Here is an 8,934-nt window from a genome sequence, read left to right on the forward strand (position 1 = left end):
TACTTCTTGATGTTCTTCATCCTTTCGGACGTCCGATAGCTTCCTTTCGGACGTCCCACATGAGTGCCCTGTTTTTGCTTCTTCTTTTGTGCCACAAGAATCTGTTCTAACAAATTGCTCACATAAAACATTAGCCCAAATCTACATTTTAGTTTTAATCATCAAACCAAGGATTGATCGACCAAGGTCAACAAGAACACTCACCAATCAATTGAAATCCTTCACTTTAACCCTGGTTTGTCCTCTTGAACTCTCTCAAGTCCTGTGGTCATATACTATATTAAAAGACTAGCAATACAAAACCAAAATATACGGAGAAATTAAGGTTTCCAAAACTTCATTTCCTTTCATTTAAACCTCAATTCCACTCATAAACCCAACTCAAAATAGTTTACCAACTCCAAATTTTAAAGTTAGAAATGAAAGTAAGAACAGTTTTAGGAAAACAGAATTTTCCAGTTTTGTATGATACTATTTGAAAAATCATATCTCAAGCTTCTTAAGTCCAAAATTTATAAACTTTATACCGTCAGAAAATAGATTCAAAGGGTTACAATTTTCCAGAAGGCACATTTGTAATATTCTATCCACAAGTTAGTCAAATTCTAACCTCAAGTTGCTGCTTCATCCAGTAGATAGACAAAACAGGAATGGAAATTCAGTCAAATTTGAAAAATCACAGATATTCATAAGAACTGAGAAAAATTATGAAATTTTCACGGTTGAAAGTACCCGGAATCTAGTTTCAAACGCAACAAACAGAATTAAATTCTGAATTTTTTACACCAAGATATAACAGATTTTCCAAGACTGCTCAAGGTTCCCTGCGAAAAATTTCAGCAGCACCTCCCCTTGTTTTCTTTACTTTTCCATCCAAACTCAACACCAAATTTCATCTCAATTCAACCTCAATCACAACCACAAGTCATAAGCTATCAATACACTTGTTTTAGGCCACTAAATCATCCAAATATAGCAAGTTTATAGCTCAAGAACTACCATAATAAAACTGAAAAATGGAAACCCTAGGCTAAAATTCATAATCACAAGCTGGAAATTTCTATTATAAAGCCAAAGAAGCATATAAAAGCTGGAAAAATCACATGGCAAGGATAATAGAACATAGCCAAACTTAAACCATCATATCAAGGCTGAAAATTTTTACCAAAAACTGAAATTTGTCAACCACAACTTAAACCATGAAATTTTTCGTCTATACTACCAAAATCCAACTCTAAAGCCACTAGCATGCAAAGATTAAAAGTAAAAGAAGTTTCTTGTCATAAATATCTTGAAATCCCAAGAAAAATGGAAACCAAGTGCTTCTCCCTCCAAAACCCCTCCACCAAAGTCCTTAATCCTTCCTAAAGGTCAACTTTTATGGAGTAGATTGTAAGTTTATGGTAAAAACTCAAGGATTCAAGCTTGAAATGGAAGTTGAAGTTGAAGCTTATTTCCTCTCTTTTTATCTCATGGAAGTTCGGCCAAAGCTAGAGGAAAAATGGAAGAATTTTGGTCAAAATTTGGTTTTAGTAAAGAAGTAAGAAAGTTTTTGGTCAAGGTAAAAAATTCAAGAATTTTGTGATAAATGTTTAGCCAAGGTTAATCCTCATCTTATTGTCTTCCAATTACTAAAACATCTAGCCAACCTCTAATTATCCCTTAGCACCTTATAAAATTATATCCCTTTGCACAAAACTCCTCCTATTCCTAAAAAAATTATCACACTTACCGCATTAGCGGGTCCCACTTTTATAATGCACTTCAAATTTAACATGTACTAACTTATACAAAAAAAATGATTTTAAAACTTGACTTATAAAAATATCGAGGAAATTAAGGCAATAATTTAAAGTAAAGAAAATGCATTCAAAGAAATAAAATAACATACAAAATAATTTTCCGGGTCCTCACATTCTCACCCCCTTTACAAAATTTCGTCCTCGAAATTTCTTCTTTGCTCACAAAACTCGATTTCATAGTTTTTCTTCTACTTTTCAAGAGCATTCCCTCACTCATGTCGATACCACAATCTTACCTAGAGAGAAAATCTTAATAATGCAATGGCTAAATTAACATGCTAAGAAAGATCAATGAAGGTATCAAAAGATGAAAAGTGACACAAACTTCAATCTCGATGAAAAGAAAATTTGAAACTTGGTTACTACCTTTGCTAGCTCTTAAACGCATACACTGTATATTGACAAATCACCAATAACGTAAGACCCCTTTCATCTTTACAATTGTACCACGAGACCCGTATCACCCTCTCAAACCAAAATTTCTTCCTTTCGAACCACAAATAAAGAATTCTCGCTTAAATCCAAGACTAAATTATGATAATTAATTCATGGATAGAGATTCAACGCTACCCAACCACAGACATTTAATGTTACTAACCAAAACATTAGACTCCAAGTTCACTGTTTCTAACAAAGATACAACTTACTACATAAAGTTTGCATAACACATAGTTCAATAAATATAACTATTTCAGGCAAAATCTCACTAATTGCTAACTTTGACTAGTACAACTGTTTCACCATCCCAAAATTCATTTGTTTTGGGCAGTTCCTCACTTGATGTCCAAGTTGGCCAATTTAAAACATGCACCAATTTTCAAATAACATTATCCCGTATGAATTTTGTTACATATTTCACACTTAGCAGTTACGCATCTCTTCTTGAAGTGTCCATTCTTTCTTTTTCTTCCTCTCTTTATCCTTCATAACAAATTCATTTTCTTACATCTCTTTACGTTTCCCTTTAGTATCGCGAGAACTTCCTTCACCCCTTTTATCTTTATTATTAGAAATGTCTTGAGATACTATTCGACTAGATGAATGCACTAATTCAAACTTATTCCGCACCTCTTCCGGGATCCCTTCGTATTTCTTTTTCAGTTTTATGTTCTTGTGCAGCAGCTCAATTTTCTCCGAATATTCTTGTTTCCATCGCCCTTCCCAGTGCTCAACTAATCTCTTTTGAAATATTATAATTGAAACCCTAACCATATAACTTTTAAGTTCATTCACTCCCAATCCAACCACGGAAGATTAAATTTAGATATTCTCAAATGAGATAGACGAGAAAGTAGAATATAGTAAGAGCAATATTTTAAAATACTATGCCACTTAATCCCTTTTTTTTAGAGTCTGAATACAAGGGGTATCCTTATCACTTATGTACATAACGAAACCCTAAAACATATTTCGTACATCAAACGTTCCACACCCTATCTCAAGTTTTTGCATATAGGTATAGAACCCAAATCCCCTTTTTTGAAAATCTCCATACCTAATTTCAAAACTCTAAATTTTGGCATGATAATAATCAAAACCAAATCTATACTTTGACATCAATGGATAGGTATCAAGGAAGTATAGGCAAGGATAGTTCATCAAGAACCAAACTATGGGTATCAAACATCACAAGAGGGGTAGAAATACCTATATAGTTGCAGTTAAACCGCCTCAAAATCAGGTAAATACTTATCAAGTTCTCACATTCATAGGAGAATAGAAACATGTCTTCAGTGCTAATTTTTCAATGTATACTACAATCTAGCCACCATTTATAGAAACCCTAACTAGACTATTACTAGATTAGTCCATGATAGCACTCCTAGATCCAATCCCCTCGATCAGTTCAATTCTAGGTCAAATGTTAGAATCTTCCGCGCCTTGACCTTTACTATCAAAACTTACCTCAAGTGCAATCAAGATACAGACTCTTATTCTAGTGCTCTCCACTTTTTGGTACTCGGGTACAAGAATCTAAAATAAAATAATTCACAACTCGAACCGGTCGGTTCCAAGAGTAAATCATCTATATTAGGGATTCCTACCTGACGTACATATCTATCTTCCTCAAGTATGATGAAAAAGGGTTTACGCTTATAACAGTTATGATTCATAGTTTACGCCCAAGAAGAGTACTTAGTCCTTTACATTTATTCACATAATCGGGACCATAACACCACTTGGCTTCAATCTCACCCCGTGCAGAGACCACGCGAAACAACTCTGATACCACCTGTGACAGCCCCATCTTCCCCTAGGGCGTACCCAAGAGTTTGGTGGACCGCCTGCCCAACTCTCGCCAGGGCTCAGTCACACATCATGAAATTTATGAATAATAATCTCAATAATACAAGCGGTATCAATTACAACTTTCAATATAGATATACTCATGGACCTCCAATGTCCACACAATCTATAATACAGTCAAAGAGTCAAACTTGCAAAAAAATTTCAAACCAAACAAGCTGGCTAGACATCTAGGAAGTGCTCATATGAGCAGCTACCAAAACCTAGACAAAGTCTATGTTTTCTTCACTCCCATTCTCACGTTCTTACTCCTGTAAGGAAAATAAATTTTATGGAATGAGTTAGAAATCCAGTGAGCTTCCAAGTAACCAAGCAGGTAAAATAATAGGCAAGATACCATACCCGGATATCAAAAAACAAGTCAAATTCAAATAGATCATGATCGAGTATATAGTAAGCAAGTAGTCAGATAAATCATGCAAAAGTGTACAGCAAAGAACACATTCATGGCAAAGGATATAGATTGCTCTCAGGAGCAAGTTCCACCGCAGCTTGATCAAGGTCCGTTGACTCTCCGTCAACCACGAAATTATAATGTCCGTAGATCACCACTTTACATCAATTTTCGTCCACCAAACATATCCCTTACCGGGCCCGAGAAGTACCCAAGGTTCGTCGATCTCCTTGACCAAACCCTTACCAGCTCGATTCGATCAACTAGTCTTGGGTTGGACTTATAATCCCAGATATTTAGTAATTCAGCATCTGGCTTATAGCCCCAAGTATTCAGGTATTCAAGATTGAAGTCGTTGGCTGTTATCCAACGCTCATGCAGTAAATGATTGGAGACGTTAGTTGTCACTTAACGCTCTGTATTCAGTAATATCAGAGTTTAAGTAATGAATTCTAGTCAGGAATAAACAGATTAGGAACTTGTTCTTCTTGACCAGCAAAGAGGTTGTTCAGCCATTACCGACCTACATTTACGCACAAGCATGAGTAACCCTAATTTTCCCTTACCCGATGTCTCGGAAGGCCTAGTTCAACCACTGCAAGAGAAATGCAACTCGTCTACAATTCAACCACTACAAGAGGAATGTAGCTGGTCTACTATTCAACCGTCACAAGAGAAAATGCAGCCGATCTACAGTTCAACTGCTGCAAGATGAATGCAGCTGGTCTGCAACCATACACATAAACATACAAGTCCGCATGCAGGATCAATTAATTCAAGTTCATGGAGGTCGAGGGCGAATAAGGGTACACTCGCCTCGCCATAATCAAGTCACAAGTAATGTCCAGCAATTCACATTCTCAAGCATTCCAAGTATTTCAAATCAATATACAGGTCACATATAAATCAAGTCACTTGTTCATGCATGAATGAGATATCAAATGTTTAGTCGAGTCAGGTCAATTGATTGTACATAAGAGCACACTCGTCCAAACAGGCTTAAGTCACAAATAAGCTCAGCATATCATGTTTCAAACATTTCAAATATTTCAAATCCAAACAGTTGAAAATGAGGTGGGCGCGAAAACTTGATCAAACAAGAAAACTGGAGGAAAATTGCAAAAATTAGAAATTTCTTCAGCAAATTCGGCCAAATGTTGACCGAATTCAAGGCCGGATTGACAGGGAAGGCGGAAAACAATGTGATTGCGTACTGCCTCGAATCCGGCCAGAAAGTGGCCGGATTCTGGCCGCATTTCAATTATAACAAAACGGCCAGTAATGTTTTAACATAATATCAAAAGTTTAGTCGAGTTAGTTCAAGTGCGATAAAGTACACACTTGCCTATGAGACGATAATTCAAGTACCTAGCAATTTCTAACAACAATGAACATGTAACACGCAGTTGGAACACTCACCAATCAATTGCAATTTTTCACTTTAACCCTAGTTTTTCCTCTTGAACTCTCTCGAGTCCTGTGGTCATATACTATATTAAAAAACTAGCAATACAAAACCAAAATACATGAAGAAATTAAGGTTTCCAAAACTTCATTTTCTTTCATTTAAACCTCAATTCCACTCATAAGTCCAACTCAAAATAGTTTACCAACTCCAAATCTTAAAGTTAGAAATGAAAGTAAGAACAGTTTTAGGAAAACAGAATTTTCCAATTTTGCACGATACTATTTGAAAAATCATATCTGAAGCTTCTTAGGTCCAAAATTTATAAATCTTATACCGTCGGAAAATAGATTCAAAGGGTTACTGTGAGGACTCATGTTTTATTACTTAAAATAGTCATTTTATAATTATTTTCCCTAGTGATATTCAATTATTTTAGTATTGCATGAATTACCCTTAAATTTCGTTTTATCGCGCGCACATCGAAAGTTTCTCGAAAGTCACACTGTGCGATTTATTAGAGATTTGAGAAATTAGTATTAGACTTGTAAGTGTGAGTAATTACAGTGTTAGAGGAGTTACCTTAGAGGTTTAGTGTATAAGTGTACCAAACAAGAGAGAAAGTGGTAGTGTACGACACTATTAGAGACACTAGTGAGAGTTGACTTTTGGCAAGCTTTATAGCTACTTTTCCCTCCAATCTTCCAATACAAGCTAAACACTCAACTCACCCATCTTTCTCTCTCCTCACTCTCGGCCAAAAACAAGAAAGAAAAGGGAAGGAAGAAACTCCATTTCTTTTGCTTCAAGTTCACTTGCAAATCTTCATCCAACTTCATAGATTCTTGGGTTTTCATTCCATCTAGGAGAAAGGAGCAATCTTGTGGATTTTCTTGGAGAAACTTTGGTGGAAAAAAATCTGGTCTTCATCTAGGGTTTAGAGGGTAATCACATCATCTCTTTAATCTTTCCAATTATCTAAAGTTTAACAGTTAATCTTCATGGGTTTGAAACCCTAATCGCGTTGATAGACTAGCGGACTTGAGGAACCATTATCTCGCTTTAAATCATAGGCTAGCTGTCTTGATAAGGCCTCTAGGTAGCTGACTTGAGGTTTGATTGTTTGATTATGGTTGTTTATATGATGAATGAGATGATTATGGTTAAAAAGTGGAGAGAAATCAAAGGAAAATTGCGAAAAGAAGCTGGTCGAAACTCTGGTCATGTTGTTCTGTTTTAGTTTCAAAATTTTGATACTTGGTTGATTGTTAAATTGATGGATATATGTTGTATATTGTGTGTACAAAGTGCCTTTCAAAAATCGTATCTAATGGTTGCACAAAACTTGAGTTTTGGGAAAAGTTTCAAATCTGGAAACGCCTAGCAGGGTACCCGGACAGTGGTTCTTTGTCTGAACATAACTTTCTGTGCAAAAGTCAAAATCGAGTCATTAGTGGCATTCAGAGCTTTCCAACGGTATAAAAATCCCCTACTAGTTCATTTTGAGTGATCCGTAGCGAGTCAGCAAAGTGGACTGTCCTGCTTTGCCTATGTGTCCGGATGAAACTGGGAAGCTGCATCTTGTGGCTTGATTTTGTCCCACTTGTGAAACAATTTTCAAAATGATACCTTCTGATGAATTATAGAATTTTGAACCTAGTTTCCAACGCCATAAACTATTCTTAATTTGGACTTGTATAGAGTTAGATATGGTTTGATTTCGGAACTGCGACAAAGCTGGAAACTGGAAAATTTTCTCTTCCTTGTTGATCGAATGGCCAAGTCTGTTTTGGGATGTTATATTTCGAAAATTTTAGTGTCAATTGCTCATTAAATGTTTTTGGAATCTTGGTTTAAAAAATGGAGCGAATTGGGGCTGATTTTGTCGGACAAAATTTTTGAAAAGAGAAAGAGAGATAAGGGGGCAGATTAGTTTTGAAAATTTCACAAACTTGGGTCGTTTTGTTAACTGCCTTCTCGTGCAAGTTTTTGCTTAAATTTTGATAGAGAGGTAGTCCACATATGGAAGTTTAAGTGTACCAAATTTGGTGTAAATTCAATACCATTTCTATGCCCAAAGAATGCCTCAAACATTGCTCCTCAAATCTGGAAATTCTCTAGTCAGGTGGTGAAAATCCACCGACTTCAAACTGTTATATCTTGTTGCTCAAAACTCCCAATTTAGTTTCGCTTGTTGTGTTTGAAACTTTATTTGGGACCCTTATTGTGTTATAAATTTCAGAGATTGATTCACTTCCTGTGAATTTTACCGAATTTCCAAACATCACTGAAAACCAAGACTGGTTCTATCTTGGCTTCATAAATCCATAAATTTAAGCTGAAATTTGAATACTTTTTGGCTGGAATCTTGAAAAAGTGTCTTCGGGGAACTTATAGTACTTTGGATCTAGTTTCCAACGGTATAAAGTTTTCTATTTTTGGACATACCAAACTCAAGATCTAATTTTACCAAGTTTGTCGCGCAAAGCTGAAATTCTTGATTTCTTAGGAAACGAGTTTTTAGAAACTTTTCATTTCCTTTTGATATTGATAGTTCGTTTTAAATCTGATTCCATGGAGGATACGAGTTCTCTCTTGTGACTTTAAATCCTCACTTTTGAACCTTAAATTTCAATAGAGTGATGCTCTTTTAAGACATTGTCTTAATTTTAAGCAAGTGTACATTCTTCCTTGATTGATAAGGGGTTGTGAGTATATGAGAGTGATTGTTGGTCATTTTTCTTCAGGTTCTCAAGAGGATCTTGAGGAGAATCTCGGAACGGATCACTAAGGACTTTCTTTACTCGCTTATTTTGAATTGGTGAGTGTCAAGTGTATGAAGTGTTGCTAAATGCTTAAATTGTTCCTCATTGATTGAGTATTTTGGAATTTGTCGAGATGAGTGTGTATTTTATCGCACTCGTTCTCTTTTATGTAAATTATAAGTGAATTGTGTGAAATGAAATTGCTAAGTGAATTAAATGAAGTGTTACAACAGTGAGTTATACTTATGTTGGATCAATGTC

Source organism: Coffea eugenioides, chromosome 4, assembly GCF_003713205.1.
Source record: "Coffea eugenioides isolate CCC68of chromosome 4, Ceug_1.0, whole genome shotgun sequence".
NCBI classification, from domain to species: Eukaryota; Viridiplantae; Streptophyta; class Magnoliopsida; order Gentianales; family Rubiaceae; genus Coffea; species Coffea eugenioides.